Genomic DNA, 12580 nt, shown 5'->3' on the forward strand with positions numbered 1-12580 from the left:
AGATCCCAATGATCCAAAAATCTAAAACCCTGCTCCCTGCACCAATTCCTCAGCCACACATTCAACTACCATCTCCTCCAATACTTAACGTCACTTTCACGTAGCACTGGCAGCAATCCTGAGAACGCCACCCTTGAGGTCCTATTCTTCAGCCTTCTGCCTAGTTCCCGAAACTCACACTTCAGGACCTCATCCCTCTTCCTGCCTATGTTGTTGGTACCAACATGTATCACGACTTCTGCAACACTCACAACATGCTGGAGGAACTCAGCAGGTCGGGCAGCATCCCTGGAAACAGTCAGTCGACGTTTCAGGCTGGAACCCTTCGACAGGACTCCTTGTTGAGACCCTGTGATCACAACTTCTGTTTGCTTTCCCTCTCGTACCAGGATGTTTACATTAGCTTTGACTACCCTTGTCAGCCACAGTTGTACTATTTTATCATTTCAGCATTTCTTCAGTTTTGGAATACATGTGTCCTGCACCTTCCTCATTTTTCCCAGAAATGCATACCATTGCTGCTTTGCTGACATCCCTGCCAGCAGCTCCTTCCAATTTGCTTTGGCCAACTCTTCTCTGTGATTTCCCTTACTCCACAGAAATACTGCTAAGTCTGACTTTACTTTCTCCCCATCAAATTTCAAGTTGAACTCAATCATATTGTGATATGGCCCAGCACACGCAACATCGTCACCCTGTCGAGCATAACATCCGGCAGTTGGAGGAGCTGCCGGTTCGGCGGGGCCGATGGACTGACCAAGAAGATCAGGGTCTCATGCGTGCTGCGAGTGAGCTGTGGTTGCCGGGGTTGGGACTCGCTGAGCTCCACAAGAAGCTGGTGCCGCACGTTCCGGGAAGAATGGCAGAGGCCATTAAGAAGCGGTTGAAGATCTTGGGCTGGGCTCCTCCCGTTGCCGGTCCTCGTCCCGCTGAGACTGAAGAGGAACCCGCCATCTCGCCTGCCAGTCCTGTTGAGGGTCCAGGATGGAGGGAAGCTCTCCTTGAAGTGGCGTCTCGCCAGTTACTCTCCTGTCAGGGTGATGCTTATGGTGCTGGTGAGATTCGGGCTATTGCGGAGCTTCTGAAGACAGGAGGGATCTCCGATCCTGAAGCTGCCGGCCGTCTTGAAGAACATGCTCGCCTCCATTTTCCGATCTGCTGGAGGCCGACAGCCCCCCGTCAGGTTAATCTTGGAACTGCGGGGGAGCTGGGACACAAGGCGGAGCGACGAGCCCAGTACGCCCATATTCAGAGGCTTTATCACACTCGCCGCAAGGACGCAGCCCAGGCAGTCATTACAGGGGCCTGGCGGAATGCACATTTACAAGAACGCGCTCTGCCGGGGACATTTGCGTACTGGTCGACAATCCTTTCGGCGGAGGGAGTTTCTGATAACCGCCCAGTACGGGAGGTTTGTCCGGTCAATTAGGACCTGATGCGGCCTGTTGAGCCTACAGATATATCCACTGCGGTTGGAGGTGTGTCGGGAGCTGCGGCAGGTCCGGATCGTATCAGCGTGGACCAGATTCGCCGTATGGACCCCTCGTTTCTGGCGGCTTACCTTAACATCATCTTATGTTTGGGAGAACTTCCCTCCCCCCTAAAGCACTCTCGTATTACTTTGGTGCCTAAGCACTCTGGGGATTTGTCATCCCCCTCTGATTTTCGTCCTATTAACATTTCTTCAATTATTCTCAGGATTTTCCATCGGATTCTGGCATCTCGGTGGTCCGCTGTGTTGGAGCTCCCGTCGATGCAGTTTGGCTTCCTGCAACGGGACGGCACGTTCGAGGCTGTCACCCTTCTGGACAGTGTTCTGAAGAGGGCAAGGGAGCGTTACTTCAACGCGGCGATGGCCAGTATCGACGTTTCCAAGGCTTTTGACTCGGTATCGATGGACACCATCCTTCGTTCTAAGGATTCTTTTACCTTAAGCTCCCTAATCACCTCTGCTTCATTACATAACCAACCTGATTTTCCCAATCGACCTGCATGTTAAAATCTCCCATGACTATCATAACATTGCCCTTTTGACACACCTTTTCCATTTCTTGTTGTAACCTGTGGTCCAACTCCCATCCATGGTTGGGAGGTCTGTATATAACTGCCATCAACATCCTTTTACCCTTGCAGTTTCTTAACTCTACCCACAAAGATTCAACATCTTCCAATCCTATGTCACATCTTTCTATTGATTTGATGCCATTCTTTACCACGCTATTTTACTTTTTTACCATCCGTTCCATTCTGAGTCCCATCAGTCTCATTCCCACCCCCCTGCCAAATTAGTTTAAGTGCTTCCCAACAGCTCTAAGAAAACCTGCCAGCGAAGATATTGTTCCCCCCTTGGGTTCAGGTGCAACCAGTCACTTTCGAACAGGTCATACTTTCCCCGGAAAAGATCCCAGTGATTCAAGAACCTGAAGCCCTGCCTCCTGCACCAGCTTCTCAGCCTCTCATTCATCTGCTAAATCATCCTGCTTCTGCCCTCACTGGTGTGTGGCACAGGCAGCAATCCAGAAATTACTACCCTGGAGGTCCTGCTTCTTAAGTTTCTACCTAGCTCTCTAAGATCTCTTTTCAGGACCTCTTTGGTTTTCCTTCCATGTCATTGGTATCAATATGTACCAAGACATCTGGCTGCTCTCCCTCCCTCTCCAAAATATTGTGGACACAATGTGTGACGTCCCTGACCCAGGCCTCGGGGAGGCAACATACCATCCGGGTGTCCAGTTCACGTCCACAGAATCTTCCATCTGTTCCCCTCACTATTGAGTCCTCTCTTTTTCGACAATTTGAGATGGGCAATAGGTGCCAGCCTGACCAGTAATGTTCTGATTTTAAAATAAATAAATAAATAGATTAATGGATACATAAATAAAATAGATGAATAGATTTAGTTATTAATATAAAGTGAATGAGTTTATGCTTGTTTGCTGTTCTCAGCCTTCTCCACAAAAGGTTTATTGAGCTGCAGCTGCTGTAAGATTGGTGAAAACAGTGTAGGCTGGATAATGTGCAATCATATCAATATTAAAGATGATTTTAATTTTGTCATTTGTTTTTGTAAAAAGGTATTATTAGTTGCAGTGCAGCCACTTCTACTCCAGATGATTTATTGAGCTCCACAATATGTCTCAATTAGATTCATGCGCACTGCTAACAATAGAGTACCAGAGGCCGTGATTAAATAAATGAACTTTTGATCCTTTGATTTTTTTAATCTATGGGATTCCAATATTTAATAAATGCACTTTTTTGTTTCAGTTTTCCGAAGTCCACAGGTGTTTCTTTTTATATACAGTTATATTCTAAATTATTGGGTGAATAATAGTAGTAACTTCCATAAGAAGTGTGAAATTTAAAAAAATAATTTGTCAGGGGTATTTCTTTCAAATGAGGCTGTAGATGGAACAAATTAAAAGCATTAAAAATGACCTGACATTCGAAATAATCACTTAAGTGTATCCATGATGAGGGAGTTAAAAATGGTAAAGTGCTAGTTATCATTGTTCTACTGGTCAGAATTTTGATGTTTGATGATAATGCTGTCATACAGACTGCATGAACAACTGTGGGGGACCTTTTGTACTTAATCAGTTCCTTAGGACCAAGGGTTGTGATGATATTGGGGCATATGATAGTATGACACTATTACAGCATGGGGCATCAGAGTTCAGAGTTCAGTCCCAGTGTTCTCTGCAGGAAGTCCATACGTCCTCCCGATGGAATGAGTGGGTTTTCTCTGGGCACTCCGGTTTCCTCCCAGAGTCCAAAAATGTACCAGTTAGTAGCTTAGTTAGTCGTTATAAATTATTCTGTGACTACGTTAGGATTAAATCAGGGTTTGTCGGGTGTTTCTGGGTTGTACAGCTCAAAGGGCCAGATGGGCCTATTGTGCACTTTATCTCTAAATAAAAAGTAAACTATACATTGTACTGTCCATAAGCTCTGAACTTAAGTGAAGACTGTAAGCCCTGTCTGATATAAGTATCTACAAGTACTCTCACTTTAGGGAGGTTGTACCATATCAAGCTAGTTTTCCTCACAGTTTAATCTCCACGTAAATGTGTAGCTGTTGATAATCACTATTTTGAGCAGTGAGTTACACTTCTTTCCCAAGGAGTAGATATTTCCAGTTAATAAAGCAGTTTTAAACACAACAAATATATTTTTGTACAGGAGAAAATCTGCCGATGCTAGAAATCCAAGCAACACACACAACATGCTGGAGGAACTCAGCAGGTCTGAGTTCCATTATTTCTCTTTCTTTCTTTTCAAATCTTTTTATTGTTATATTATACAAAAGAAATAACATGAGTACATTGAAGTAACAACACTTACAATGTCTCAAAAAAGACATTACCTTAAAGATTGAAAAAAAATTTGTGATAACAAAAAAACCTACTAAGCAGAAAAAGTGGGGGAAAAAAACCCATTAGGTATACAACCCCAGAGCCATGCGTCATACAAAAAGCTTCTAAAAATAAACATCAAACCACTAGCAAAAAAAGAAACTATACCAAAAAAATTTACAATTAGATCGTGGAAAGAATCTATCAATTAGCTCAAATGATAATAACGAGCAAATGAGCCCCATCTTTTCTCAAAATCAAATAAAAGTCCAAAGGTTTGACTTCTAATTTTCTCCAAACTAAGACATAGCTTCACTTGAGAGAACCATTGTGACAAAGTGGGAGCTGATGTATCCTTCCACTTCAACAAAATGGCCTTCCTAGCTATCAATGTAACAAATTCAATAAAATGTTGGTCAGACACAGAAATACCATGAATATTTTGAGGAATTATTCCAAAAAGCACAGTTAATTTATTAGGTTGTAGATTAATTTTAAGTGTTTTAGAAATTGTTGAAAAAACTGACTTCCAGAACTGTTCCAATATAGAACAAGACCAAAACATATGTGTCAGTGTAGTTATCTCAGTTTTACATCTATCACAATAACTATCAACATTAGAAAATATTTTAGAAAGTCTCTCCTTTGTCAAATGATAACGATGTACAATTTTATATTGAATCAGTGAATGGCTAGCACAAATTGAAGAAGAGTTAACCAACTTCAAAATCCGCATCCAATCCTCCATCATAAAAGTCAAATTGAGTTCCTTTTCCCAACCCTGTTTAATCTTAGATAAAGGACGCTTATCCCATTGTAATAATAATGTATAAATTCTTCCAATAGAAGCCTTAATCGAAGGGTTCATACTCATAATAGTATCTAGCAGGTCAGCCTCCAATATTATTTAAATTACTTAAATATTTTTGTAAAAACTGTCTAACTTGAAGGTATTGCAGAAAGTGTGAGTATGAAAGAGAATATTTATCAAGTAATTGTTCAAAAGACATCAATCTATCTTCTTTAAATAAATCCAAAAAGGAATTAATACCTTTATTTTTCCAAAGTAAAAAAAATTGGATCACTCAAAGAAGGCTTAAAAAAGTAATTTCAATAAATTAAACTACGAAGTTTAAATTTTTTAAGATTAAAAAAATTGCGGAACTGGAGCCAAATTTGTAAAGAATACTTAATCACAGGATATAGGTTTAAATTAGCAACTTTAGCTAATTCTATAGGTAAAGCAGCTCCCATTAACGAGGTTAAATAAAACTGTTTTACAACTTTCAGTTCCAGGTCTACCCAAATTGGCCGATCACTCTTATCAACCCAATATAACCAAAAGGACATGTATCGCACATTAACATCCCAATAATACATTCTTAGATTAGGCAAAGCAAGACCTCCATCCTTTTTTCAATTTTTGTAAGTGACATTTACTAATTCTTGGTCTTTTATTATTCCAAATAAAAGATAAAATAATAGAATCAATCCGATCAAAAAACTTCCTAGTCAAAAAAAACAGGGATATTCTGAAATAAATATAAAAACTTTTGTAAAATCATCTTTTTAACTATATGAATACAACCAACAAGTGAAAATGTAGGTGGACTCCATCTACTAAATAAATGCTTCATAGAGTCTCCTAAAAGAATAAAGTTGGCTTTATAAAGATCCTTATATTTTTAGTAATTATAATACCTAAATATCTAAAAGAATCTGTGACTTTAGAAAGAGTATTATCATGTATAGAGACAGAATCATTTAAAGGAAACAATTCACTTTTACTGAAATTTATTTTATAACCTGAAAAATCTCCAAATTCGTGGAATAATTTTATCAAGGCAGGAATAGATCCATCAGGATTAGATATATAAACCAATAAATCGTCAGCGTAAAGAGAGATCTTATGCATGGTCTCATTCACAAAAATCCCAGGGATATTTTTAGCCTCACGAAGAGCAATAGCAAGGGGTTCTAATATTAAATTAAATAACAAAGGACTTAATGGACAGCCTTGTCTTTTCCCCCTTGAAAGCTGAAAAAAGGAGACCTACAATTGTTAGAGACAACAATAGCAATAGGAGTATTATATAGCATTTTAATCCAATTATTAAAATTAGCACCAAAACCAAATTTCTCTAAAACATTAAATAAATATTTCCATTCGACTCAATCGAACGCATTTTCAGCATCCAAAGATACAACACATTGTGGAGTTTTAAAAGAGGACGAATATATAATGTTAAATAGTCTCTGAACATTTGAAAAAGAATAGTGACTCTTTATAAAGCCTGTTTGATCTTTAAAATAATCTTACCCAAAATATTCTCCAACCGATTGGCCATTATCTTTGACAGAATCTTACTGTCGACATTCAGTAATGAAATCGGTCTATATGAAGCACAGTCAGTGGGATCTTTATCTTTTTTAAGAATTAAAGAAATAGAAGCCTCATAAAATGTAGAGGGTAAGTCACCTTTCACAAAAGAATCCTTAAACATTTCCAACATATATGGAGAAAGCAACTTTCCAAATTTTTTATAAAATTCTACAGGATAACCATCAAGTCCCAGGGACTTACCAGATTGCATTGAAAAAATAGCTTTATGAATTTCGGCTTCAGTGATTTGAGCATCAAGAGTTTTTTGATCCTCAGCCAAGATATTAGGAAAAGCAATCTTTCGTAAAAAAGCATTCATTTCAGAGGAATCTGACGGACATTGAGATTTATAAAGTTCAGTATAAAAATCTTGAAAAATCTTATTAATTTCTTCACATTCCTGAGCCAAGGTACCATCTTTCCTACAAATTTTCAAGATTTCCCTTTTGGCTGCAGCCATTTTTAATTGAGATGCGAGCAGTTTATTATTTTTATCTCCAAACATATAAAATTGGCTCTTTAACTTAAGCAAATAGTCTTCAATGGGATGAGTTAATAACAAGTTATATTGTGATTGAAGTTCCACCCTTTGTTTAAATAAATCAATATTGGGGGAAATTGCATAGATATGATCTAAGTCTTCAATTTGTTTTGAAATTCTATCTAATTCTGCTTTAGTCTGTTTTTTAAGTTTAGCTGAATAAGAAATAATCTGACCACGTAAAAATGCTTTAAATGTATCCCATATAATTAATTTGGACGTACCCCCTGTATCATTAAAAAGAAAAAATCCTTTATCTGGGTTTCAATAAAACTGACAAAGTCAGAGTTTTGCAATAATGTCTGAGACATGCGCCATGGTGGGCGGGCAAGAATGACATCATCAAATTCAAAAGACAAACTCAGAGGCACATGATCAGATATAGCACTAGTGTCATATTCACAATTTTTAACACTAGGCAAGAAACAGCGATCGATTATAATATCGATCCTCAAATATATTTTATAAACATTTGAGAAGAAGGAATATTCTCTGTTATGGGGATGGAGATACCTCCACAAATCAATCAACCCAAAATCAATGAAAAAGGAATTAATAAACGGCTCAGAATGATTTGCAAGTCGCTGATTGGTTGAGCTCTTGCCACTCATAGGATTTAAGCAGCAGTTAAAATCCCTGCCCATTATCAGCATATATTCATTTAAATCAGGCAGTAAAGCAAATACCTTTTTTAAAAAAAAAGGATCATCTAAGTTACGACCATAGAAATTGACCAAAACAACTTTTCTGTTACAGATCATTCCTTTAACAATTAAAAATCTACCATTAGAATCTGATTCAATATCCTCTTGAATAAATATATTAGATTTAATAAAAATAGACACGCCTTTTGTTTTACTCTGAGAAGTAGAGTGCCATTGCAAACCGTTCCACCATCCAAAAAATCTATTTTCATCTCCCGCCCTGATATGTGTCTCTTGAGCAAAAATTTTATCAGGTTGGAATCAGTTAATAATTTTATAAGTTTTTTTTTGTTTAATAGGATAATTCCAACCACGTACATTCCAACTTATTATATTAATCTGTTTAAACACCATACTATAATTTTATTCTACTTTATACATGCGCAGAGCACATATCAATACTGGATGATCGAAAATGGCGACGATGAAGAATACAACCAGATAGAAAATATGCATGCTCTGGAACCACCCAATGGGAAAAAGCCCCTAACCCTAATCCCACCCTCCTTCCCGAAAGCCCAAGAAAAAGGCAAGCAATCTATGATAGAGTTCAAAGCCACTGACCACTCTGTCTGTATTTTCTTTCCCTCCCCCAGTTAGTAAAAAGAGTACAGTGACCTTGTAAAAAAGACGATGAAGTCTCAGCAAAGAAAAGGATATACATTCCATCATCTAATAAACAAGAAAGAACCAAAATAATGTTATCTCTTAGAGAGAAAAACCAGCGCCATCTTTAATTTAATATTAACTCCCTAAAAAACTTTAAATTCAATTATAAAATATTATAATAAAACAGAAAAAAATTAATAATATATTTGACCCAGATGAATTTTCAAAGGTACTAATTAATAATATCATAAGTAATTAAACCCTCCCAAATATATGTATATATATAAAGCCCTATTAGTAGGAAAAAACTACCAGTTAGTTGAGTAAAAAAAGAAACAAAAAAACATCAAACCAGGTTAAAGGAACAAATCCCCTTATCTTCTTTTCTCTGTCGAATGTTCAGATAATCATTTAGACAGTCATACTTGAGCCATAAATCTTCTTTCCAAAGGAAAACCAATAATATGCAATAATCAACAATCTCCTGATCTTCTTTTATTAGTCTCTCAATGAAATATACAAATGACCTTCATAAATCTTCTTTCCAAAATGCGAATAATATACAGATAACCAAACAACCTTTCAGATAGTTCATTCGGTAGCGGCGTCAGTAGCGGTAGCGGGTATAGTCTGAACAAAGTCCAGTGCGGCTTTTGGATCAAAAAAAGTACGAGGAGGAGAATTAGCAGGAAAAACTTTAATTCTTGTCGGATACTGCAGAGAGGGAAACAGTTTCTTTTATATGCCTGTTTCATTACCAGGGCAAATTTTGATCTTTGTTCCATTACCTCTCTTGGGTCATCTTCATAAAAATGGAGGTCAGACTCCATAAATCTAAAAACTCTCTGCTTTTTTGCCTGTCACATTATTTAATCTTTAATTTTAAAGTGATGAAAGCAAACCAGAACAGAAACTACAGGAATTCTGCAGATGCTGGAAATTCAGGAAGCACACATCAAAGTTGCTGGTGAACGCAGCAGGCCAGGCAACATCTCTAGGAAGAGGTACAGTCGACGTTTCAAGCCGAGACCCTTCGTCAGGACTAACTGAAGGAAGAGTTAGTAAGAGATTTGAGAGGGGGAGGGGGAGGGGGAGATCCAAAATGATAGGAGAAGACAGGAGGGGGAGGGATGGAGCCAAGAGCTGGACAGGTGATTGGCAAAGGGGATATGAGAGGATCATGGGACAGGAGGCCCAGGGAGAAAGACGGGGGGGGGAAGAAAACCCAGAGGATGGGCAAGGGGTATAGTCAGAGGGACAGAGGGAGAAAAAGGAGAGCGAGAGAAAGAATGTGTGTATAAAAATAAATAACAGATGGGGTACAAGGGGGAGGTGGGGCATTAGCGGAAGTTAGAGAAGTCAATGTTCATGCCATCAGGTTGGAGGCTACCCAGACGGAATATAAGGTGTTGTTCCTCCAACCTGAGTGTGGCTTCATCTTTACAGTAGAGGAGGCCGTGGATAGACATGTCAGAATGGGATATGGAATTAAAATGTGTGGCCACTGGGAGATCCTGCTTTCTCTGGCGGACAGAGCGTAGATGTTCAGCAAAGCGTTCTCCCAGTCTGCGTTGGGTCTTGCCAATATATAGAAGGCCACATCGGGAGCACCGGACGCAGTATATCACCCCAGCCAATGTACAGAACAGATCTTGGTTTAGTTGAATCCTTCAATTTTGAAGTAAATGCCCTGTGTGCCCTTTCTATAGCAGGCGGCTTTAATAAAATGGTAGGAAATAAAGTGTGAAAAAGCTTAGCAAAGTAAGCAGTTAAGTCTCCATCTTCAGCTCCTTCTTGCAACCCAACAATTTGTATATTCTTTCGGCGAGACTTTGTTTCCAGGTCTATAACCTTATTTTGATACCTTTCCAAATGAGTTGTAGCTTCAGACAACTTTTGCTTAGTTATCTTCAATTCCTCTTCATGTGTAATAACTTGAGTTTCCAGGTCGTTAAGTTTTTCCAGAAATGACCTCATTTTATTACTATTCTTTTCCAGTTGGTCTTTAATTGATCCATCTGATTCTTAATTGAATTCAGTGTTCGAACGATATCTTCAGCCCATGGTGGCATTTCATCAGATCTTTCCTTTTGCACCTTTCCTTTCCCATTACCTTTGTCACTAGGTTCAGATAAATTCTTCCCACTTTTCGTAGACATAGACATATTGTTCCCCCTCAAGAATCAGCAAATAAAAATTTTAAATTTAAAGTTTAAACTAGGGGGAGAGAAAGAAAACTAAGAGCAGTACAAAATTACTGCTACTCCATTTGCAGACAGGGTCGGTCTCTCCCCATTATTTCTCTTTCATTAAATCATTGGCCAATGTGGACAAGAGGCTAACCAAGAAATATTGGTCAGAAGTTTAACTTAGTCAACAGTAACTTCTTGACCCTTAAAAAAAATCATGCTGCTCTGCTAACAATTTGAGGTTGGCAATAAGTCCTTGGGACCTGCAGAGTGAATATCCATCACAGGGTAACTTACTTCCACTCTGGTTTTATGGGTTCTGGGCTAAGCTTTGGCGTCAACCTAAGAACTTTTCAACAGTTAGGTCAGGACATGCCCGATGAGCCGAGCGTTGAATAATTTGTGAGGTAATCTACTCCTGCCATTTATGCAGGGCTGAGAGTTTTCCAGAGTTGGTGCAGCTCTTCAATTTTTCAGAGGCTTTAGGCACATTTCTGAAATATTTCTGCTGTCAACCTGGTAAGTTCTTCCACTGACAGCGCTCAGGATAATGCCTTTGGTGGAGGCTGTTGGATTGGTGTTTGATGTAGCCTGCCTGATGGAGCTGCCTGAACGTAAATTGTATTTCATTGTTGGGAATGTTAGCCAGGAGCACAAACTTCCAGTGGATTTGGAGAACTTTGCAACACGTTGATGTGTATGCTGTAGATAGTTTGGGTCTCAGAGACCTAAAGGAGAGCAGGGATCACTGCTGGCAGAGAGAACATGAATTGTGTATCAGGTCTGAGATCTTATTCTTCAACTACTGGAGTCAAATTGAGTTTATTTTCACGAGCATGAGTACAGAAAAGTACAGGTACCAGGAAAATTACTGCAGCTTCACAGGCACATAGTACAGACAACACTTAGAATACAAACTATGCATGGGCAGTGAAGAGAGAGGAAAAACAGACCGAGAAAAAAAACATTTGTGTAAAAACAAATGACATAGAGATAAGTCCATAGTAGTGCAAGATTTGGTGCAAAGTGTTCCACTGCTGTTTCATTCCTTTCCCTCAATTGTCCAACAGCTGTGCTAGAATATTCAAGATTCCAGAGTAAAGATTCAAATTTATTCATCATGCATACATTAATATATACAGTGAAATGCATCGTTTGTATTAATAATCAACACACCCGAGGGCATGCTGGGAGCAGCCTGCAGACGAACCCACACATTCCAACATATCTTGCCCACAGTACTTGGCAGAACAACATAGAACACAACAAGCAGCATAACAACAACATCAAAACAAACCCTGTTCCTTCCTCCCATCCAAGCACATTCACAGTCATCCAACCCTATGACAGGCTGTCTTTAGCTTCCAGCAGACTCAGACTCGCAGATATCGGGCCTCTGACTTCCACAGTGTACTCACAGAGATTTGCAGACTCGTCGTCCGGCCAACAGGCCTCAACTTCCGAATTTCCAATTTGACCCTTGGGTCTCAATCCTTGGCATCAACACCAGGATCCAAACACTAGGCCTTAAATTTCAGACAGCTACTGAAGATAATAGTGACGTTCATTATCACTGACATGTGTCTCTCAAGATGTGAGTAGTCCATAACTGATGGAGTCTCACTGTGAGTCTTACTGTCAGAGGCACACACACAAGAGATGCTGCCAGTGCTGGAAATCCAGAGTAACACCAGCAAAATACTGAAGGAAATCAAGAGGACTGACCTGCTGAGTTCCTCCATTATTTTGTGTGTGTTACTCATAGTGTCAGAGGATGATTTAGGATTCTAAGTGTAAAG

Source organism: Mobula hypostoma, chromosome 2 (assembly GCF_963921235.1).
Source record: "Mobula hypostoma chromosome 2, sMobHyp1.1, whole genome shotgun sequence".
Classification (NCBI taxonomy): Eukaryota; Metazoa; Chordata; class Chondrichthyes; order Myliobatiformes; family Myliobatidae; genus Mobula; species Mobula hypostoma.